The following is a 25,144-nucleotide window of genomic DNA, read 5'->3' on the forward strand; positions in this document are numbered from 1 at the left end:
CACAGGAGGCTGCTGAGGGGGAGGATGGCTCATAATAATGGCTGGAATGGTGTAAATGGAATGGCATAAAACACATGAAACCATGTGTTTGATGTGTTCGATACCATTCCATTTATTCCGTTCCAGCCATTACTGTGAGCCTGTTCTCCCCTGTGGTTCCAAGACAGACCAGAGATATGAACATTCTAGTCTATCAAAAGCTTTTTCTGCATCGAGAGAGAATACAGCCCAAGGAGCTGTTGTTTCTGATTAAATATCTAAGATATATAATAGTCGATGGAGGTTATCCGAGGATAAACACTTTTTAACAAACCCGCTTTGTAGTGCTGCACAATTTGTACAAAATACCTAATTGAGATCTTTTTGGCCAGATATTGCAACTGAGATTATGATTTGTGATTTTCAAACACTTGGCTGAAACCTTGGTAATTCCATCAGACATGGTTAAAACAAGTGTCAGGGTAGAGAACATCACTTCTTAAAATGTGATCATATGAATGAATACATACTGGGCTAACTGAATACAAAACCAAATGAAACAAATCTTTTCCAACATTATAAGCTACATATGTTAATCGATAGGATTATTACACCTAGATGTTAACAAACATACATTTATAACATGATCATACAAATATAGTGTGCTATTAGCGCAGCACTTATTCATTAATTAATGAATAACATTATGATAGTCCCGTGTAGCTAAATTGGTAGAGCATGGCGCTTGCAACGCCAGGGTTGTGGGTTCGATTCCCACGGGGGCCAGTATGAAAATGTATGCACTCAATAACTGTAAGTCGCTCTGGATAAGAGCGTCTGCTAAATGACTAAAAATGTACATGTAAAATGATTTCCTATGTTACCATTATGAGTTTTTAAATAATCTAATTCATTATTTATACAGGCAGCCACGGCTGCAAATGGAATAGGAAGCTTATTATTGTATAATTATGTATAAGTAGGCTCAATCATTTGTATAATTGAAATTATAAGTCAAAGTGCCTTAAAAATATTTATACCATGGTATTGTTGAATACTCGTTTCTGATTGGCTTGAAGGGCATTCTAGAGCATGCATTATTTCCCTGTAACGCGGTATATCAGCACAGTAGAATTCAATGTTCATTCTTACATGCTCTATCTTTGAGCTGCTTTTGAATTTAAAACATTATTGGCATTGTTGAATTCAATTTTCATAATAGCAAGCTAGGACTGATGGTTTGGTTAGCTAAACTAGCAAGTCTGTTTGTATGATTACCAAGGCAACCTACTGTGGCTACATTGCCTTCAGAAAGTATTCAGACCCCTTTACTTTTTCCACATTTTGTTATGTTACAGCCTTATTCTAAAATTGATAAAAAAATATATATATCCTCATCAGTCTACACACAATACCTCATAATGACAAAGCGAAAAGACGTTTTTAGATTTTTTTGCAAATGTATTTAAAATAAATAACCAAAATACCTTACAGTGGGGAAAAAAAAGTATTTAGTCAGCCACTATTTTTGCAAGTTCTCCCACTTAAAAGATGAGAGAGGCCTGTAATTTTCATCATAGGTACACGTCAACTATGAAAGACAAATTGAGAAAAAAATCCAGAAAATCACATTGTAGGATTTTTATGAATTTATTTGCAAATTATGGTGGAAAATAAGTATTTGGTCACCTACAAACAAGCAAGATTTCTGGCTCTCACAGACCTGTAACTTCTTCTTTAAGAGGCTCCTCTGTCCTCCACTCGTTACCTGTATTAATGGCATCTGTTTGAACTTGTTTTCAGTATAAAAGACACCTGTCCACAACCTCAAACAGTCACACTCCAAACTCCACTATGGCCAAGACCAAAGAGCTGACAAAGGACACCAGAAACAAAATTGTAGACCTGCACCAGGCTGGGAAGACTGAATCTGCAATAGGTAAGCAGCTTGGTTTGAAGAAATCAACTGTGGGAGCAATTATTAGGAAATGGAAGAAATACAAGACCACTGATAATCTCCCTCGATCTGGGCTCCACGCAAGATCTCACCCCGTAGGGTCAAAATGATCACAGAACGGTGAGCAAAAATCCCAGAACCACACGGGGGACCTAGTGAATGACCTGCAGAGAGCTGGGACCAAAGTAACAAAGCCTACCATCAGTAACACACTACGCCGCCAGGGACTCAAATCCTGCAGTGCAAGACGTGTCCGACTGCTTAAGCCAGTACATGTCCAGGCCTGTCTGAAGTTTGCTAGAGTGCATTTGGATGATCCAGAAGAGGATTGGGGAGAATGTCATATGGTCAGATGAAACCAAAATATAACTTTTTGGTAAAAACTCAACTCGTCGTGTTTGGAGGACAAAGAATGCTGAGTTGCATCCAAGAACACCATACCTACTGTGAAGTATGGGGGTGGAAACATCATGCTTTGGGGCTGTTTTTTTACAAAGGGACCAGGGACGACTGATCCGTGTAAAGGAACGAATGAATGGGGCCATGTATCGTGAGATTTTGAGTGAAAACCTCCTTCCATCAGCAAGGGCATTGGAAGAGAAACGTGGCTGGGTCTTTCAGCATGACAATGATCCCAAACACACCGCCCGGGCAATGAATGAGTGGCTTCGTAAGAAGCATTTCAAGGTCCTGGAGTGGCCTAGCCAGTCTCCTGATCTCAACCCCATAGAAAATCTTTGGAGGGAGTTGAAAGTCTGTGTTGCCCAGCGACAGCCCCAAAACATCACTGCTCTAGAGGAGATCTGCATGGAGGAATGGGCCAAAATACCAGCAACAGTGTGTGAAAACCTTGTGAAGACTTACAGAAAACGTTTGACCTGTGTCATTGCCAACAAAGGGTATATAACAAAGTATTGAGAAACTTTTGTTATTGACCAAATACTTATTTTCCACCATAATTTGCAAAATAAATTCATTAAAAATCCTACAATGTGATTTTCTGGATTTTTTTTCTCATTTTGTCTGTCATAGTTGACGTGTACCTATGATGAAAATTACAGGCCTCTCTCATCTTTTTTAAGTGGGAGAACTTGCACAATTGGTGGCTGACTAAATACTTTTTTCCCCACTGTATTTACATAAGTATTCAGACCATTTGCTATGAGACTTGAAATTGAGCTCAGGTGCATCCTGTTTCCATTGATCATCCTTGAGATGTTTCTACAACTTGATTGGAGTCAACCTGTGTAAATTCAATTGATTGGATGTGATTTGGAAAGGCGCACACCTGTTTATATAAGGTCCCACAGTTGACAGTGCATGTCAGAGTAAAAAACCAAGTCCTGAGGTCGAAGGAATTGTCCGTAGAACTCAAGACAGGATTGTGTCGAGGCACAGATCTGGGGAAGGGTACCAAAGAATGTCTGCAGCATTGAAGGTCCCCAAGAACACAGTGCCCTCCATCATTCTTAAATGGAAGAAGTTTAGAACCACCAAGACTCTTCCTAGAGCTGGCCACCCGGCCAAACTGAGCAATCGGGGGACAACCATCTCTGCAGCATTCCAATCAGGCCTTTATGGTAGAGTGGCCAGACGGAAGCCACTCCTCAGTAAAGGCACATGACAGCCCACTTGGAGTTTGCCAAAAGGCACCTAAAAACTCTCAGACCATGAGAAACAATATTCTCTGGTCTGATGAAACCTGACTTTTGCCTGAATGCCAAGCGTCACGTCTGGAAGAAACCGGGCACCATCCTACAGTGAAGCATGGTGGTGGCAGCATCATGCTGTGGGGATGTTTTTCAGCGGCAGGGACTGGGAGACTAGTCAGGATGAGGCAAAGATGAACGGAGCAAAGTACAAAGAGATTATTGATGAAAATCTGCTCCTTCCAACAGGACAACGACCATAAACACACAGCCAATACAACGCAGGAGTGGCTTTGGGACAAGACTCTGAATGTCCTTGAGTGTCCCAGCCTGAGCCCGGACTTAAACATTTACATTTAAGTCATTTAGCAGACGCTCTTATCCAGAGCGACTTACAAATTGGTGCATTCAACTTAGGATAGCCAGTGGGACAACCACCAGGGGGAGGAGGGGTGTAGAAGGATTACTGTTAGACTATTCCAGGTATTCCTTAAAGAGGTAGGGTTTCAAGTGTCTCTGGAAGGTGGTCAGTGACTCCGCTGTCCTGGCGTCGTGGGGAGCTTGTTCCACCATTGGGGTGCCAGAGCAGCGAATAGCTTTGACTGGGCTGAGCGGGAACTGTGCTTCCATAGAGGTAGGGGGGGCTAGCAGGCCAGAGGTGGATGAACGTAGTGCCCTCGTTTGGGTGTAGGGGTCTGATCAGAGCCTGAAGGTAAGGAGGTGCCGTTCCCCTCACAGCTCCGTAGGCAAGCACCATGGTTTTGTAGTAGATGCGAGCTTCAACTGGAAGCCAGTGGAGTGTGCTGGCGGAGCGGGGTGACATGAGATAACTTGGGATGGATGAACACCAGACGGGCGCAGCGTTCTGGATAAGTTGTAGGGTTTAATGGCACAGGCAGGAGCCCAGCCAACAGCGAGTTGCAATAATCCAGACGGGGAGATGTCAAGTGCCTGGATTAGGACCTGTGCCGCTTTCTGTGTAAGGTTGGGTCGTACTCTCGGATGTTGTAGAGCATGAACCTGCAGGATCGGGTCACCGCTTTGATGTTAGTGGAGAACGACAGGGTGTTGTCCAGGGTCTTGCCAAGGTTCTTTGTACTCTGGGAGGAGGACACAATGGAGTTGTCAACCGTGATGGCGAGATCATGGAGCAGGCAGTCCTTCCCTGGAGGAAGAGCAGCTCCATCTTGCCGAGGTTCAGCTTGAGGTGGTAAACCCGATCTAACATCTCTGGAGAGACCTGAAAATAGCTGTGCACCGACGCTCCCCATCCAACCTGTCAGAGCTTGAGGAGGATCTGTAGAGAAGAATGGGAGAAACTCCCCAAATACAGGTGTGCCAAGCTAGAAGCGTCATCGCGGAACACACCTTCCAAGTCGTTCATTATTTTCCATAAAATGCATATCCTCGTTGATTATCCCTTACGTAACACATAGCCTACCGATTGCAAGGTGTAGGCTGTATCCAAAACATTGAGTCTATTCAGTCATCATCGCGACATGTTTCAACTTCTCCATTAATTTTGTTATACAGTGTTGGAATGGCGACTGAGGAGAAATATGTGCGAGATGGAATCTTGTATCTCCTGTCCAGCTTCTTTTTGTCTTTGCTATCTTTGCAGACTGTGTAAATAGGAACAATTTTTTTGGCTAGGAGATAGCCTCTGTGATTTTACCATGTAATTGTTGTAAAGTAGGAGATGGTTATTCTTCAAATGATTTAATACATTTGTTGTGTTGCCTCTTGTTGTCGCCACAACTGAGGCACTTTTGCACAACACTTGCATGTGGTTGACATCGGTTTGCCTGTAGCCAAAATACTGCCATACCACTGAAAATGCGCCCTTTGGCACCAAAATGACATTCTCGTTAGTACTAGCAGCACTCATGTTTCCGATACACAAAAGCCAGAGAGTTTCTAAACCTCATACTGTACTTTCTTTGGTAAAGCCCTTTCTCTCTCACCAGCATCTAACTACGCACTCCGGCGGGGACACTTGTGATTGGCCAGCATGTGAATGCCATGCAGAGTGAGAGAGCCCGCTTGTGATTGGTCAGCATCCTTATGTAGAGATTGAATGAACAGAGTCTAGCGCATCTAATTGGAGGAGGTACCGCAGTCTAGTTTTTTTGTTGGGAGTTTCAAAGAAAGGGAAAATCGCAGCCTCTTTTGGATATTGCACATGTCAATATCGCAATTTCGATCGAATTCGATTAATAGTGCAGCCCTACCGCTTTGGTCCGTGTGGACCAATTTGGGTAAGTAAGTCTGGAGATGGGATGACAACATTTTGGAAAACAGTTTAATATCTGTGTTTATAATGAGAACATTGGGTGGCATCCTTACCTTTTTAAAATAAAATCTAAATTAGTGCTGTATTTACATCTCTCCCAAATGAACCTTTGTGAACGGCTGTATTAATCATGTCGAGCAATAGTGGACCTAATTGATTCCAACATTTTAAATAGACTTCGGAAGGAATAGCTCCCCATCCAAGTGATTTGCCTTTATTCATGCTATTCAATGCCCCTTTGAGTTCATTAAGAGAGATTTGGGCTCCCAGCGAGGTGGCTTCCTCTGTTGAGAGAAGAGGAGTTCTTAATTATTTAAAAAGGACTTTGTCTCGCTTGGTGTGTATTTACAATCAGAAGTGTACAGTTCTTTATAGAAGCAGGATAATCTTTAATTGATTAATTTGGATTCTGATAGTAATTCCCCTGTTTCAGATTCAATAGTTGCTTTATCAACTAATTGATCATTACTGCGTATCTTGTTGGCCAGTAAACGACTGGGACGATTACCATGGAAGTAATGGTTGAGTCTAACTCGATGGACGGTAAATTCTGCTCTCTGTCTTAACATTATATCTTGACTTTGGAAAGAGTAATAGCTACCTGATCTGAAAAGAGTATTTGTTGAGAACGCTTTAACACAGTTATAACACCCTAGAGTCAATTTCCGTGGTCCCACGTAAATGTAATTAGCATAGTAAAAAAATCCCCATAAAAAATCTGTCAGTTTTGGGCTACACACCCTCTGTGGAAAGGTGAGTCTCTCACGAACACGTACACGTCGGCTGTTTTGTTGTAGGATGCCCACAAGCCTCACATATCTCGTCTGAAGGTCCCCTGGTACCAGTTTAAAAAATGAATGGAAGTATACTGAACAAAATATGAATGCAACATGCTGACTGCAGGAATGTCCACCAGAGCTGTTGCCATATAATTTAATGTTCATTTCTCTACCATAAGCCGCCTCCAACATTGTTTTCGAGAATTTGGCTGTATGTCCAACCAGCCTCACAACCGCAGACCATGTGTAACCAGGCCAGCCCAGGAGCTCCACATCCAGCTTCTTCACCTGTGGGATCGTCTGAGACCAGCCACCCGGACAGCTGATGAAACCGTGGATTTGCACAACCGAATAATTTCTGCACAAAATGTCGGAAACCGTCTCAGCGAAGCTCATCTGTGTGTTCGTCGTCCTCACATGTGTGTTAACCTGACTGCAGTTCGGCGTCGTAACCGACTTCAGTGGGCAGATGCTCACCTTCGATGGCCGCTGGCACGCTGGAGAAGTGTGCTCTTCACGGATGAATCCTGGTTTTAACTGTACTGTGCAGATGGCAGACAGCGTGTATGGCGTGGTGTGGGCGAGCGGTTTGCTGATGTCAACATTATGAACAGAGTGCCACATGGTGGCGGTGGGGTTATGGTTGGGCAGGCATAAGCTACAGACAACAAACACAATTGCATTTAATCTATGGCAATTTGAATGCACAGAGAGATACCGTGATGAGATCCTGAGGCCCATTGTCGTGCCATTCATCCGCCTCATGTTTCAGCATGATAATGCACGGCCCCATTTCGCAAGGGATCTGTACAGAATTCTGGAAGCTGAAAAATGTCCCAGTTCTTCCATGGTCTGCATACTCCACAGACATGTCACCCATTGAGCATATTTGGGATGCTCTGGATCAATGTGTACGACAGTGTGTTCCATTTCCCGCCAAAATCCAGTAACTTCGCACAGCCATTTGGAAGAGAATTGGGACAACATTCCACAGGCCACAATCAACAGCCTGATCAACTCTATGCGAACGAGACGCATGAGGCAAGTGGTGGGCACACCAGATACTGACTGGTTTTCTGATCCACGTCCCTACTTAAAAAAAAAAAAAAGGTATCTGTGACCAACAGATGCATATCTGTATTCCCAGTCATGTGAAATCCATAGATTAGGGCCTAATGAATTCATTTCAAGTGACTGATTTCCTTATATGAACTGTAAATCAGTAAAATCTTTGAAATTGTTGCATGTTGCATTTATATTTTTGTTCAGTGTATATGGGGATAGTTTAGTAGCAAAAATAAGGGGTCAAATGCATGTACAAATATAAATAAAAATATTGTTTACTGATCTTTCTTATATCTCTCAGATATAGGACAGACACTTCAGAACAAACTTCCTTTAGATTTTTGGGGACTAACTGTGGTTCCATTTAGTGAATCTGTTATTCAATGCGTTTGTATGGGCTAATAGCAGTAAGCCCAAATTCAAATGTTTTTTATACTTCAAGGGGTCATAAAATTCCAAATCAAATAGCAAAATGATCCTTGGTATGACCTTCTTAAAACAATTCCATATATTTTAGAAAACCTTTGGTGGCATCCCATAGAATTCGGGGTCATCAAGTATTTGAAAGTAAGTCTGTTAAGCTTTTCCTGCTGCTGCGTTTCTTACCGTATCCAGTCAGCTTGAGTGCAAGACGTTTTCCAATTGCTTTTATGACATCCACAAAATTACCCAAATTACATTATGTATGGATTGCCTGCTACGAAGTGCCGAGCCGAGCCCGGTGTGTGTCTTGTTTTGGCCGGCTGATTGAAGTCGACTGGCCTGGTGTCTTGGCATCGTCCAGCTGGGCCCATAAAACCTTTTCTGCAGGCTGCAGACTGTCACGTCCACTTACACTGAGTGATGTCAGAGGCCTCCCTTCTCCCTCTCCTTCTCCCCAGCACTATTACTATTAGGAAAAATTATTTATACGATTAGTCTTATTTTCTACACAGTCCCTGTCACATGTAACAGTAAAGGAAGCAACGTTCTCACAACATTGTTGTGCTAATGCCATTTGGAGGTGGTGGTGTGGGGGGAGAAGGTTTTGGAATAGGTCTCTAACTACAGGGTGTTGGAACCCTATTCCCTTTAGTGCACTAGTGCCCCCTAAGACCTCTAATAAAAGTAGTGAATAGGGTGCCACAGACCCTGGTCAAAAGTTGTGCACAACATCTGGAATAGGGGCCATTTCAGACGCAACCTACGTCTTCCCTGCATGGCATCGGGGCGAGAGGAGGGGGAACATGCAGTGCACATCCCATCCCCGCTTCTCTTGAGGAATGCTCTCTGCTGTGTTGAAAGATTTAACTGCCTGTTGTCCTAACACATGGGCCGTAGAGACTGACGGCAGCTCCCTCTCTCTTACCCGCCTTTCCTCCTTCTCAGTCGGCTCGGAGTGAGGCCAGCTTCCATTATCACCACGTCGCGTGGCGGCCGTGAATTTTTCCCCAACACGTCGTCTCTCACACGATTTACTGGCACTCTGCGATAGCTCTAAAATAGCAGTAAGCTCCCTCGAGCAGCGTATAGTAAATCACTTCCACAAACGGCTTCATGCAACAACATGTAGCCTAATACCCTCCACTCCCCCTTTCCAGAAGGGGAGAATGTAGGTAGGTCTGGAAGAGGTATACACTTCCAGAGGGGCCAAGTCCATCAAGCAAAGCCCAGAGAGTCAGGATGAGAAGTTGTTTGCATCCCCAAATAGCACCCTATCCCTATATAGTGCTCTACTTTTGACCAGGGCCCATAGGACCAGCATATAGGGCACTGGTCAAAAGCGCACTATGCCATGTGGGCTTTGGGACGCAACCTTGTTTTATTTGTGCTGGATTTTTGTTGGCTTTTGGGGGTCACAGAAGCCCCCATTTTACTAATTTGGACTATCCGAGTCTTACATTGTCTTAATTTTCTAATCTCCGTCATTCACCCTTCTCCTCAGAAAAAGGGCAAAATCCTCATCTCAGGATTTTAGTTTCCATTTCCAAAACAGATGGTGTCGAGGCAAAACTCTCCCAAGTGTGTGCCGTTGCTCATTTCTGACCTGTTGCCCAGCTCATTTCCATAGTTACAGTACCACCATCCATTTTGCAATGAAGAAACGGAATACTAAGGCTCTAATCATAGAACATTAAATCATCAATTCACATTAAATTAACAAGTGAGTGAAATGTTCTTCTCTTTTATTCTGGAGATCCCCTTACATAATTGTATTGTTTTATGATGAGACAGATGTAGATACAGATAAGGAGGGAGGGAAAGAGAGGGGCACAGAAAGGATTTAAGGAATAGACAGTTGGCCGAGCCGAGGTCTCAAACCCCCGTCTCCATGGGGGGCACGTGTGGTCCGGAGTTGGGAGCGTCAGACTCCGGTGCACCACTTCACTTTTCTATGTGGAACTGTGTTCATTGTAAGCTGGTTAACATAAGCCTGAAATTTACTTTCCACTTCTAGGCATGAGTCAGGTGACTACTTCACTAACAAAACAAATAGCCTAATCAGGCCTAATCATTTGGCCTATTGTCATGCTATTCACTCATTTCTGTACAGCAAATGCATGAATCAATGAACTAACGAGAGAAAAACAGTTGTCCTATGCAGATCTCAAAGCGATAAGGTGCTGGCAATTGAATTGCTCTTTTAATGAACTAATGTCACCCACCTATAATCATCATTGTGTTCCCCATTAACTGTTTGTGGCTCATTTTCCTTTTTCTGTATATACAGTGAGGGAAAAAAGTATTTGATCCCCTTCTGATTTTGTACGTTTGCCCACTGACAAAGAAATGATCAGTCTATAATTTTAATGGTAGGTTTATTTGAACAGTGAGAGACAGAATAACAACAAAAAAATCCAGAAAAACGCATGTCAAAAATGTTATAAATTGATTTGCATTTTAATGAGGGAAATAAGTATTTGACCCCTCTGCAAAACATGACTTAGTACTTGGTGGCAAAACCCTTGTTGGCAATCACAAAGGTCAGACGTTTCTTGTAGTTGGCCACCAGGTTTGCACACATCTCAGGAGGGATTTTGTCCCACTCCTCTTTGCAGATCTTCTCCAAGTCATTAAGGTTTCGAGGCTGACGTTTGGCAACTCGAACCTTCAGCTCCCTCCACAGATTTTCTATGGGATTAAGGTCTGGAGACTGGCTAGGCCACTTCAGGACCTTAATGTGCTTCTTCTTGAGCCACTCCTTTGTTGCCTTGGCCGTGTGTTTTGGGTCATTGTCATGCTGGAATACCCATCCACGACCCATTTTCAATGCCCTGGCTGAGGGAATGAGGTTCTCACCCAAGATTTGACGGTACATGGCCCCGTCCATCGTCCCTTTGATGCGGTGAAGTTGTCCTGTCCCCTTAGCAGAAAAAACACCCCCAAAACATAATGTTTCCACCTCCATGTTTGCGGTGGGGATGGTGTTCTTGGGGTCATAGGCAGCATTCTCCTCCTCCAAACACGGCGAGTTGAGTTGATGCCAAAGAGCTCCATTTTGGTCTCATCTGACCACAACACTTTCACCCAGTTCTCCTCTGAATCATTCAGATGTTCATTGGCAAACTTCAGACGGCCCTGTATATGTGCTTTCTTGAGCAGGGGGGGACCTTGCAGGCGCTGCAGGATTTCAGTCCTTCACGGCGTAGTGTGTTACCAATTGTTTTCTTGGTGACTATGGTCCCAGCTGCCTTGAGATCATTGACAAGATCCTCCCGTGTAGTTCTGGGCTGATTCCTCACCGTTCTCATGATCATTGCAACTCCACGAGGTGAGATCTTGCATGGAGCCCCAGGCCAAGGGAGATTTACAGTTATTTTGTGTTTCTTCCATTTGCGAATAATCGCACCAACTGTTGTCACCTTCTCACCAAACTGCTTGGCGATGGTCTTGTAGCCCATTCCAGCCTTGTGTAGGTCTACAATCTTGTCCCTGAGCATCCTTGGAGAGCTCTTTGGTCTTGGCCATGGTGGAGAGTTTGGAATCTGATTGATTGATTGCTTCTGTGGACAGGTGTCTTTTATACAGGTAACAAGCTGAGATTAGGAGCACTCCTTTAAGAGTGTGCTCCTAATCTCAGCTCGTTACCTGTATAAAAGACACCTGGGAGCTCAGAAATCTTTCTGATTGAGAGGGGTCAAATACTTATTTCCCTCATTAAAATGCAAATCAATTTATAACATTTTTGACATGCATTTTTCTGGATTATTTTGTTGTTATTCTGTCTCTCACTGTTCAAATAAACCTACCATTAAAATTATAGACTGATCATTTCTTTGTCAGTGGGCAAACGTACAAAATCAGCAGGGGATCAAATACTTTTTTCCCTCACTGTAAATGAATGAATATGAGTGAACTAACTAGCTTCAGTACTATAGTCATTGTGATCCCAGTTGAGCTGTATAATGACAGTTGTATTGTGTGGTTTATTTCCCCTGCAGCCCACACGCCAGACAACAGCTTCCTGGGCTTTGTGGTGGAGCAGCACCTGAACGCCAGCGACATCCGCCACATTGACGAAGTCAAGCGGCAGAACCAATCGCTGGTCTACGGCAAGGTGGATAACTTCTGGAAGGTAAGCCGCTTCAGCTCATGTATCCCGTGTGGCTGGATAGCCAAGGTTTGCGTTATACTCCGGCAGGGGAACAGTGTTCAAATGAACAGTGACTCTTGGGGTGTCTAATGTGTCTTGGTGGTGTCTGAAGTTGAAATCTGATCACCTACATACTTAAAATGTATGTATGCACTCACTGTACTGTCAGTCGCTTTGGGAAAAGTGTCTGCTACATAGCATTTATTATTATGTTATTTACATTGTGTACAAACTCTGCTCAGCTCTTAGTGATTTGGGAGCAGTTTTGTCTTGGACAAAAATATAATTTAGTCTACATCAGCATTGAGGGTGAAGCTGAATATGGTAGAGTAGTGTTCTTCAGTTGGAATTTTGAATACCATGTCACCACCTGGAGACTCTTCTTCTTTAGAACAAAAAAGAATTAAGTGATCTAGTTCCCAGACATCAACACTACTAGAATAGAGCCCAAAGAGAAGGAAGTGCTGCTCGGTTGAGTTCAATAGGAAACTGGTCCCATTGGCTTCACAGTCCCGTCCATTGATCACAGGGAAATAGACAACACTGTGGATGCTTTTAAGGAGACTGTAGTGACTGAAGTGACAGTGTCCACTGAGACTTGCTTTGCACAGAATGCCTTTCAAGATGAAAGCACCAGACACACTACAACATAAGTCTTTGGGAACCAGCGTATGAAATCTTATTGTAACGCAGTTCCTTAACTCTTGAAAGAAAGTCACTGGAACACTTTGAAAACCTTGGGCAAAGTTTTTTGTGGATTTAATGGAGACTAGTAGTGTTCCTTTATAAACCTTTTTCCTGAGTTTCTGATTATATGTTGATAAATAGTATAATTCAGCTCTACTCTCTGATTAGTTACAATATATACCTACTCAGACTCTGTTGTGCAGAGGCATTGTCGCAGGGATTATTTCATCTAAGACAAAAAGGGTTTAGTGATTGTAACTACACCAGCCACAAGCGTTTTGCGTGCGATTGGCTCATTGTTGGCACATTACACATTGTTGGATTACTGCCTAATCTGTATATCTTGGTGAGAGTGACAAGGGCTGCGATGATGACAAACATTGTAATGAAGCCGGTTGGAACATTTTAAGCCAGCCATCTTTTGGAGGTCTAACAGACAGGGGATGCGTCCCAAATGGGCCCTGGCCAAATGTAGTGCACTATAAACGGAATAGGGTGCCATTTGGGATGCAACCAGAGTAACTCAGGCAGAAACAGATTCTACAAACAAAAGAGCAGAGGTAATCTCAACGCCTAGCTTTTATCATAATCAGCTTGCACAAAGCCGGCAGATGAGAGTGGTAAGATGCCAGTCATGCCACCCACAACCCAACCTGGTCATCCAGGTTAAGGGATGAAGGACATATTCCTGGGGATATAGACCTGTGTTCAAATAGTATTTATTTTCTCTCAAAGGTGTATTAGATTGAGCCTGGTGTACCAGATGTGCGGGGTTTGCACTTTTGGGACTATTCGATTGGTGCCATTGCGCCAGGTCAGCTCAATCAACAACAAATGCTATTTGAACTCCGGTCTGTGACCACACAATGAAATGACCATGTCTTGCAGAACCAGCATCCACACACAACACTGATTTGTCTAACACAACAGCCCTATATTAACCATGCAGTGCGGCTTGCCACACGCTCTCTCAAACCTGCATATGGCACAGCACAGTGGGCCATTTAGTCTGCCTTAAAGGTAAGAGTGCTGAACTCCCATCACTTCTCCTTGAAAAACATTAGCAGCTAATCAGATGCCCCGTCGTGTTCATTACCTCAGTTTTTAATTAAACAGCCATTTCAGAGGAGTCTGGTAATGAATGAACATGAGGAGAAAGGCCTCACTCGCACTTTCCCTACCCGATCTGCGGGGCTGGCTGCATTGCCTTGTGAGGGACTATTTGCTTTTCATCAGGGAAACCAGGGAACAGCCTTTCAACTCCTCATATCTTGGGATTGTGGTATTTACTGCTCTCTACAAGGCTAGAACATGATGAGGAGTGGGCGTACAAAATAAAGAGGTCAGAGGTCTCACTACACAGGACATCTAGTACAAAGTGCCTTTGCTACTTTGATTTTTATTTTACCTTTATTTAAGTCAGTTAAGAACAAATTCTTATTTACAATGACAGCCTACACCCGTCCAAACCCGGACGACGCTGGGTCAATTGTGCGCCGCCCTATGGGACTCCCGATCACGGCCGGTTGTGATACAGCCTGGAATCGAACCAGGGGGTCTGTAGTGACGCCTCAAGCACTGAGATGCAGTGCCTTAGACCACTGCGCCACTCGGGAGCAGTGGTCTAACAACATTCAGTGACCAAACAAACGTCATTGCCTCCAATTGCTTTGTCTCTGACGGACATTTGTTTTTCATATGTAATGTTACACAGAACCCAGAAGCTCTTCACTAAGGGGAATATTCCCTGTCTCTTATCAGTAGGCAGAAGTGCACCACTAGCCTCTCTCTTCCCCTCTCTACAGGTGTGTGAATAGAGCTGTCTGCATCCCAAATGGCACCCTGGTCCAAAGTAGTGCACTATATAGGGAATAGGGTGCTGTTTGTGGTTCAGCAATTGTGTGGGGAGGTCTGATTTATAACGGGTACAGAATGGACGGTAATTGCTGTATCCATATAGGAGAGATTTATCATCTTTATGAGTGGCATTAAATGTAATTAGACACAGCAGAGAGGAAGCATCTGTCTGCCGTCACTGTGTGGCCTACATACTCAAGCACAACTTTCAGATCATTTCACCGGCAAACTCTAATGAGAATAATCCACTATTGTTGCTGTCTGGAGTGCCTCCGTGCATATCGCTGCTCTCGTGCTAATAAATGTGTTGCCTAAGAATTACATCTCCAATTAGAGCAAAATATATGATTTATTACTTATGCTACACAATGTTTTTTTGGTGAATTGTTTTTAAAAGGTCTGGTGTGATTCGGTAGTTGTTAACTGCAATGAAAGATGAAGTAATGGTAGGCTGTTAAATTCCTACATTGGAGTTATCATAGTTATCAAGGTGCAATTTCCTTAACATCAACCTTCAGACCTAATTTTCCCCATGAACATAGGTGTCATTTGAGATGTGAGTGTACTAAATTATACAACGGGTGGTTCTAATCCTGGATGCTAATTTGTTAAAATCGCATTCCAGCCGGTGTCTATTCCACAAGTTACCACCGGCTAAGGCTATGATGTTGAAATGCCTATTTACTGTTCCATCTCACTGCACAATCCACTGTCTCATCAGCCCAACCAGGGAATTTATAAACTTGATCTCCACTGTAAAAAAGAATCTAGACATCATCTCCCCTTTCTTAGACTAGCATTTGTAAATTTGTAAAAACCTTGCTGTCTGTCTCTCCGACCTTTGCAACATGGTTTCAATATTGAAATTCAATATCCACTGTGTAAGGACAAGATAAACCACTTCATGAAATCATGAATCAGTTCATTTTTTATGGATATATACAAAGAAATGTCAATTGGTCAAACGAAACGTCCTGTCCTGCTGAAAGGTGAATTCATCTCCCAGTGTCTGCTGGAAAGCAGACTGAACCAGGTTTTTCTCTCTAGGATTTTGCTGTGAAAAACTCCCACCCAGTCCTTAACAATTACTAGCATGCCCATAACATGATACAGCCACCACTATGCTTGAAAATATAGAGAGTGGTACTCAGTAATGTGTTGTATTGGATTTGCACCAAACATACCACTTTGTATTCAGGAAAAAAATGAATTGCTTTGCCACATTCTTTGCAGTATTACTTTAGTACCTTGTTGCCAAAACGATGCATGTTTTGAAATATTTTTATTGTGTACAGGCTTCCTTTTTTTCACTCTGTCAGTTAGGTTAGTATTGTGGAGTAGCTACAATGATGTTGATCCATCCTCAGTTTTCTCCTATCACAGCCATTAAACTCTAACTGTTTTAAAGTCACCATTGGCCTCGTTGTGAAATCCCTGAGTGGTTTCCTTCCTCTCCGGCAACAGAGTTAGGAAGGACGCCTGTATCTTTGTAGTGACTGGGTATATTGATACACCATCCAAAGTGTAATTAATTACTTCACCATGCTGAAAGGGATATTCAATGTCTGCTTTTTATTTTATTTATTACCTATCTACTAATAGGTGCCCTTCTTTGTGAGGCATTGGAAAACCTCCCTGGTCTTTGTGGGTGAATCTGTGTTTGAAATTCACTGCTCAACTGGGGGACCTTACAGATCATTTTATGTGTGGGGTACAGAGATGAGGTAGTCATTCAAAAATCATGTTAAACACTATTATTGCACACAGAGTGAGTCCATGCAACTTATTATGTGACTTGTTAAGCAAATGTTTACCAAGGAACTTATTTATGCTTGCCATAAGAAAGGGCTTGAATACTTATTGACTCAAGACATTTCAGCTTTTAATTTTAAATTAATTTGTTAAATTAATTAATTTGTTTAGGATATATTGGCACGGTTTGCCGGCCCTCAAATTCATCTTGGGCCTAACAACAATCGTGCCAATAAATCCTCCAAACACCGGCTTCTCTGGCATTATCACTTAAATATCTTACTCCTCAAGTGCACAACGGCAGTAGGTAGCACGTGGGATATTGATGCCTTTGTGCTGGTTCACTCCCTTTACATTGTCCCCGGTCAGCCATGGGATGCGAACCAGCAACCCTCAGGTTAATAGCCCTAAACAACAACACCAACAGCGCCCAAGAGCTGCAATGCAAACTAGTTGAATCTACCAGGTCTCCTATGTCTCGAACAGTCACAGACATATTTTAAGTGTTTGAAGTGGGAGAGGGAAGGTGATAACCGAGCAGCCAAAAAGCAGGCTTCTCAAGGAGCCGTTACACATGGCAACCGGCTCGAGCCGAGCGCACTCACCGAGGCAAAATGAAGGCTGACTGTTGGCTGCGGCTCTGCGCACTCTGAAACAGCAGTTGTTTGAGTCTTGTTGTTGTTTTTGTGAGATTATGTGGTTGAGGTTGAGACGTGTGAGTAATTGAATACACGAGAGAGTGAGTGTATGCAAACCATATATACTGAACAAAAATATAAATGCAACAATTTCCAGATTTTACTGAGTTACAGTTCATATAAGGAAATCAGTCAATTGAAATAAGTTCATTAGGCCCTAATCTATGGATTTCACATGACTGGGCATAGGCCCACCCACTGGGCACCCAATCAGAATGGGGTTTTCCCCACAAAAGGGCTTTATTTCTGTCCGAATGGCTGGTCTCATACGATCCCGCAGGCGAAGAAGCCAGATGTGGAGGTCCTGGGCTGGCGTGGTTACCACGTGGTCTGCGGTTTTTAGTCCGGATGGACGTACTGCCAAATTCTCTAAAACGACGTTGGTGGCGGCTTATGGTAGAGAAATTAACATTCAATTCTCTGGCAACAGTTCTGGTGGACATTCCTGAAGTCAGCATGCTACTTGTAAGCTCCCTCAGAACTTGAGACATCTGTGGCATTGTGTTTTATGACAAAACTGCACATTTTAGAGTGGCCTTTTATTGTCCCCATCACAAGGTGCACCTGTGTAATGATAAGGCTTTTTTAATCAGCTTTTTGACATGCCACACCTGTCAGATGGATGGATTATCTTGGCAAAGGAGAAATGCTCACTAACAGGGATGTAAGCAATTTTGTTCATGCAATTTGAGAGAAATAAGCTTTTTGTGCATATGGAAAATTTCTGGGATCTTTTATTTCAGCTCATGAAACACTACATGTTGCGTTTGTATTTTTGTTCAGTATAGAAAGTGAGATGAGAAGATAGACTGAGAGAGAGGGTGGGTGAGAGAAACAGAGAGAAATAGAGGAAGAGAGAAAGATGGAGAGGTAGAGGGGAGGGTGTGAACAAGGAGATGGAGAGAGAGAAATAAGAGTTAGAGACAGAGAGGTAGAGATTCAAAAACACAGGTCCCCCTGGCCTTAGATCAGGGGAGGTGGACGCTGGTGTTTGAAATGCTAATGCTGGCTGACAGACAGCGCCCACAGTCCTTCCAGTGCACAAAGATCCATCAATGTAACCCTGACACATTTTTCTCACTGAGCCACTCACACACACAGACACTAGGGTGCATACACTAGCGTGAGCACGTACAAATACACAGACTTACAAACAAACCCACACATATTCACCCAGCCATACAGAAAAAGCCACTCATATATAGGCTACACACACACACACGACTGATGAATCATGAACAGACTTACAAACGTACCAAGATACGTTATCTGGAGATTCCAAGGGGTGTGATTCTCTACAACTGAATGCAGTTCTGTTTTGTAAAACAAAAAGAAGTTGATGCTGGATAGTGAACAATGCTGGAAAAGCCTTTGTGCAAACAAACTTCCAGAAGTAATCAAATAGTTTACATTGTTTACTATCCAGCATCAACTTATTTTTGTTCTATAGTATTTCATCCCATGATCAAAGAACACCTCATGGATTAACTATAAACCAAAGAAGCACTCCTCTCCTGTGGCTCTGTAGTTCTATTTTAATTGGATTCAATGATGCTCATAACCCATTACAAATGATTTAGCGTAAGGTCATATTGGCCCTGGGAGAGTACATGGTTGTATTCACACTTGGCAGGTTCTCTCCACTGCCAGAATAATCTACCCCAGTATCCCAACACGTGCTGGTGAGCCCTGCATGACGCAAGGGTCTCTTAGGCTTAGCTCAATGGGCTAACACAGTCTTGTCAAACAATACAAAACATCAGAACAAACACACATACCAAACACACACATTTACGCACACACATTCCACACACACTTTTCCAGGTGATTTACAAATGTAATTAAAACCTATCCTCTCTCGTTTTGATCATCAAGCCGATGTACTGGTTTGATTATTTCCCTACTACTACTCCCCATAAAGGCTAAGGAAGGCAGTGAATCTCCTTCCTCCCCAAAGTCAGCCTGACATCATGTTGTCTTCATTATCTTGGTCCTCGGGTCAATGTCCCTCAGTTTTCATGAACAGGTGGGAGGTAAACAAGCGCACACACGCACTAGTGTTTGCACACTGGCGCACACCGCCAGAGACATGCACACACACACTCACACACACACTGACAGGAGTTCTCAGAACAACACAGAAAGTATGAGTTAGCTATAATAAACCAGTTAAGTGTGTCCTCATTCCAGAAACAAACACACACACTGAAGTGGAATAATGTTATCTAAGAACCTTTTATGAAGTGAGATTCTTAATTCGGTAAATATACTGTATGTGCCATGATTCATGAATATATTCAACATAACTCACAAATAAAACCATGATCTATGAACATATTACAATATTTCACAAATAAAATTGTGATGCAAAGTATTCACACACCTTGACTTTTTCCACCGTTTGTTGTGTTACAGCCTGAACTTAAAATAGATTACATTGTGAATGTTATTGTCACTGAACTACTACTACACACAATACTCCATAATGTCAAAGTGAAATTTTGTTTTTAGAAATATTTACAAATTAATTAAAAATGAAAAGCTGAAATGTCTTGAGTCAAGTATTCAACCCCTTTGTAATGGCAAGCCTAAATAAGTTCAGGAGTAAAAATATGCTTAACAAGTCACATAATAAGTTGCATGGACTCACTCTGTGTGCAATAATAGTGTTTAACATGATTTTTGAATGACTACCTCATCTCTGTACCCCACACAATTATCTGTAAGTCCCCCGCAGTGAATTTCAAACACAGATTCAACCACAAAGACCAGGGAGGTTTTCCAATGCCTTGCAAAAAGGGCACATATTGGTTGATGGGTAAAACATATATTTATAAAGCAGACGCTGAATATACGTTTGAGCATGGTTAAGTTATGACACTGAACAAAAAAATATAAACTTAACATGTAAGGTGTTGGTCCCATGTTTCATGAGCTGAAATATACGATTTTCCATACGCACAAAAAGCTTATTTATCTCAAATTGTGTGCACTATTTGTTTACATCCCTGTTAGTGAGCATTTCTCCTTTGCCAAGATAATTCATCCACCTGACAGGTGTGGCATTTCAAGAAGCTGATTAAACAGCATGACTATTACACAGGTGCACCTTGTGCTAGGGACAATAAAAGGCCACTTTAAAATGTGCAGTTTTGTCACAAAACACAATGCCATAGATGTCTCAAGTTTTGAGGGGAGCGTGCAGTTGGCATGCTGACTGCAGGAATGTCCACCAGAGCTGTTGCCAGATAATTTTATGTTAATTTCTCAACCAAAACAACATTGTTTTAGAGAATTTGGCAGTATGTCCAACCGGCCTCACAACCACAGACCACATGTATGGCATCATGTGAGCGAGTGGTTTGCTGATGTCAACGTTGTGAACACAGTGCCCAATGGTGGTGGTGGGGTTATGGTATGGGCAGGCATAAACTGCGGACAACGAACACAGTTGCATTTTATCGATGGTAATTTGAATGCACAGAGATAACGTGACGAGATCGTGAGGCCCATTTTCGTGCCATTCACCCGCCGCCATCACCTCATGTTTCAGCAAGGATCTGTACACATATCCTGGAAGCTGAAAATGTCACAATTCTTCCATGGCGTGCATACTCACCAGACATGTCACCTATTGAGCATGTGTCGCGCTGCATGAAGCAAGTGGTGGTCACACCAGATACTGACTGGTTTTCTGATCCACGCCCCTACTTTTTTTTAAGGTATCTGTGACCAACAGATGCATATCTGTATTCCCGTCATGTGAAATCCATATATTAGGTACAAATGTACTTATTTAAATTGACTGATTTCCTTATCACATTTACATTTTAGTCATTTAGCAGACGCTCTTATCCAGAGCGACTTACAGTTAGTGAATACATTTTTTTTATACTGGCCCCCGTGGGAATCGAACCCACAACCCTGGCGTTGCAAACGCCATGCTCTATCAACTGAGCCCTGGACAACGCTGGGCCACATTGTGCGCCGCCATGAGTCTCCCGGTCGCGGCCGGCTGCGACAGAGCCTGGATTCGAACCAGGATCTCTAGTGACACAGTTAGCACTGCGATGCAGTGCCTTAGACCACTGCGCCACTCAGGGAGCCCCTTATATGAACTGTAACGCAGTAAAATCTTTGAAGTTATTGCATGTTGCGTTTTATATTTTTGTTCAGCATAATTACACTTTGGAGGTTGTATCAATGCACCCAGTCACTACAAAGATACAGGTGTCCTTCCTAACTCTGTTGCTGGAGAGGAAGGAAACCGCTCTGAGATTTCACCATTAGGCCAATGGTGACTTTAAAAGTTACAGAGTTTAATGGCTGTGATAGGAGAAAACTGAGGATGCATCAACAACATTGTAGTTACTCCACAATACTAACCTAATTGACATAGTGAAAAGAAGGAAGCCTGTACGGAATAAAAATATTCCAAAACAAGTATCCTGTTTGCAACAAGGCACTAAAGTAATACTGCAGAAAATGTGGCAAAGCAATTACCTTTTTGTCCTGAATAGAAAGTGTTTTGTTTGGGGCAAATCCAATCCAACACATTACCACTCTCCATATTTTCAAGCATAATAATATGCCATTTAGCAGACGCTTTATCCAAAGCGACTTACAGTCATGCGTGCATACATTTTTTTTGTGTATGGGTTGTCCCGGGATCGAACCCCACTACCTTGGCGTTACAAGCGCCGTGCTCTACCAGCTGAGCTACAGAGGACCACATAATGGTGGCTGCATCATGTTATGGGTATGCTTGTAATGATTAAGGACTGGGGAGTTTTTCAGGATAAAAATAAATGGAATGGAGCTAAGCACAGGCAAAATCCTAGAGGAAAACCTGGTTCAGTCTGCTTTCCAGCAGACACTGGGAGATGAATTCACCTTTCAGCATGACAATAACCCAAAACACAAAGCCAAATCTACGCTGGAGCCACGTACCAAGAAGACAGTGAATGTTCCTGAGTAGCCTAAAGTTTTGACTTAAATCTACTTGAAAATCGATGGCAAGACCTGAAAATGGTTGTCTAGGAATGATCAACAACCAATTTGACAGAGCTTGAAGAATTTTGAAAATAATAATGGGAAATGTTGCACAATACAAGTATGCAAAGGTCTTAGAGACTTACTTTCATAAGTCACAAATAAATATATGATCTGTAAATATATTAAACATACAGTAGCTTAAAAATAAAACCACAATTTGAATAAATGTACAATGATTTGTGAAGAAATGCATGTGGATCTGTATTCGTTGTTTACAGGATTTTCAGACTCTCTTTTCCACTGGTTTTATGTTGTACAATCCACAAATGTGGCTATAGTGTCCATGTTAGGACAGCCTCAGTCTAAGCAGGAGATGACTCTCCTTTCCTCCATTTCTAGCTTAATTTCCTCCTTTCTTAGATCCCTTTCCTCCTTTTCTTTCCTAGATCCCTTTCCTCCTTTTCTTTCCTAGATCCCTTTCCTCCTATGATGGCTCCCTTTCCTTTCCTCCTTTCCTCCAGTCCTTTGCTATTCTAACTTTTTTCTAGTGAATGTTCCTGAGTGGGCGAATTACAGTTTTAACTAAAAATCTATGGCAAGACTTGAAAATAGCTGTCTAGCAATGATCAACAACCAACTTGACAGTATAATGGGCAAGTATTGCACAATCCAGGTGTGCAATATACCCCAAAAACTCAAAAGGTGTTTCTAACATGTATTGACTCAAGGGGTAAATACTTATTTAATGAAGATATAGTAGTCTTTCATTTATCTATTTTTTTTCTTTTTATGTTTTCTTCCACTTTGACAGTATATAGTATATAGTGTAGATCATTGACAAAAAATTATAACTGAATCCATCCAAGACTATAGATCAAGACTAGAAAGCATGCACACACATTTATTACATTTACATTTTACATTTTAGTCATTTAGCAGACGCTCTTATCCAGAGCGACTTACAGGAGCAATTAGGGTTAAGTGCCTTGCTCAAGGGCACATCGACAGATTTTTCACCTAGTCGGTTCGGGGATTAGAACCAGCGACCTTTCGGTTACTGGCACAAGCGCTCTTAACCACTAAGCTACCTGCCGCCCCATACACACATTTGTCGGAAGAAAATAGTTACGCTAATCAAAAATTGTGGACATGACCCCCTCGTCCCTAGTGAATGTTCCGCCCCTGTGTATTTGTATTTGAAATACTTATTTTCTGTGTATTTAAGTAATTTTCAAATGTGGGAATCAACTACTTCTATTTGATGTATTATTTTCAAATGATTTCCTATAAATAGCCTACTATTTAAAACTATTTTCAAATACTTGTTTACAAATACGTTATTTCAAATTCCCCTGGGTTCAAATACATGGAGTATTTAAATATTTGTATTTAAAAATGCACAGACAAATACATACCAATACTTTTGAAGTGTATTTCCAAATACATTCCAATGTGACTTACTTCAAATACAAAAATGTCCAAGTACTTACTTCGAAATGTCTTTGAAAATAATTGAAATACCCAAAATAGTATTTGAAACCAGGTCACTACACACACACACACACTGCAGCCCCGTCAGGTGCCATCAGTGTTACTGTGGGTCTTTGTCACTGTCCCTCCCGTTGGAGCCAGACTGAGCTGCAGGCCGCAGGGGAACAGCTCTGTGACTGTCTGATGTGACAGTCAGGGGCTGCAGTCTGGTGCAGTGGGGAGTATTACTGTACCCTCTCTCTGTGACAGCTAGACTACAAACATCAGAGCCCTAGCCTGTATCCATACTACTGGCCTAAACCTCCCTCACCTTACCCTCAGAGGCATGGCACAGAGAATGACCAATCAGTCTGCACTGCAGTGACTTTGTGGGATTCACTGTAGTAATCATGTATCATCATCATCACTGTTTCCCTACTTCTGCCATTCTCAGTGCCACACATCATGGTTTTAGGTGTGTGTGTGTGTGTGTGTGTGTAGATGTGTACGTACATATGCACGTGTGTGTGTAGACAATCCACTCCTTCCTTCCCTCCACTCTTCCACCGTAACCTTCCTCTAACCCTCCACACGCACACCTATTCAGGCACATATTAGAAAGTAGACATTTCACTATCTAATTACAGGTAGCCACCTCCCACACTACCTCCACCCTGCCTGGATCTCTGCTCTCTCTAAGCGAGTCCCCAAATGGCACCCTATTCCCTTTATAGTGCACTACTGTTGACCAGGGCCTATTGGGCTCTGGTCAAAAGTAGTGCACTATATAGGGAATAGGGTGCCATTTGGAATGCAACCTCTAAGTCTCCCATTACAACAGGCTGCCAGGAGGCATCTGATGGAGGCATCTGATAGGGCATCCCAAGGGGCCGGGCGACTGGCCTGTGTAAGACCCACTCAAAGGAGAGCCTGATGTACTGTAGTCACTCCACTGTTCTCCTTCCTGTTACTAAAGCTAACAAAAGGATGCCGTGTGCGCTGGAGACATACTGTATCAGCCTGCTTTGCTTAGAAAGAATTAGCTTGGCGGCAGGTTGATTTGTATTTGTTTTTGGAATGTTGTTTAGAATATGGATTTTCATAGAAGTTATAATTTATTTTGGGAACGGTGTCTAAGATATTGATTTGTATGGTAGTTAGAATGTTGTTTAGAAATTGATTTGTCTTGGAGTTAGAAGGTCAACGGATGCTGTGTGCGCTGGAGACATAGCTACTACTCTGTGCTAGAGGTCTTCACGGATCTACAACCCGATTACCCTTGATCCACCCAGGATCCAGAATGTTGTAGTTAAACCTCAGATCCCTGTGTGAAAATATGTGAAATTCTGACCAGATCCTAAATTATATTTGAAGAGTTTCGTTCCTGAAC

At 42.5% G+C, this 25,144-nt stretch overlaps 1 pseudogene; it reads left to right on the forward strand.

The window, feature by feature from the left end:
* The window catches only part of LOC123484309, a 96,634-nt pseudogene that overhangs the window by 61,408 nt on the left and 10,082 nt on the right, over positions 1-25,144 (forward strand).

The sequence above is a fragment of the Coregonus clupeaformis genome, unplaced genomic scaffold (assembly GCF_020615455.1).
Source record: "Coregonus clupeaformis isolate EN_2021a unplaced genomic scaffold, ASM2061545v1 scaf0271, whole genome shotgun sequence".
Taxonomy (NCBI): domain Eukaryota; kingdom Metazoa; phylum Chordata; class Actinopteri; order Salmoniformes; family Salmonidae; genus Coregonus; species Coregonus clupeaformis.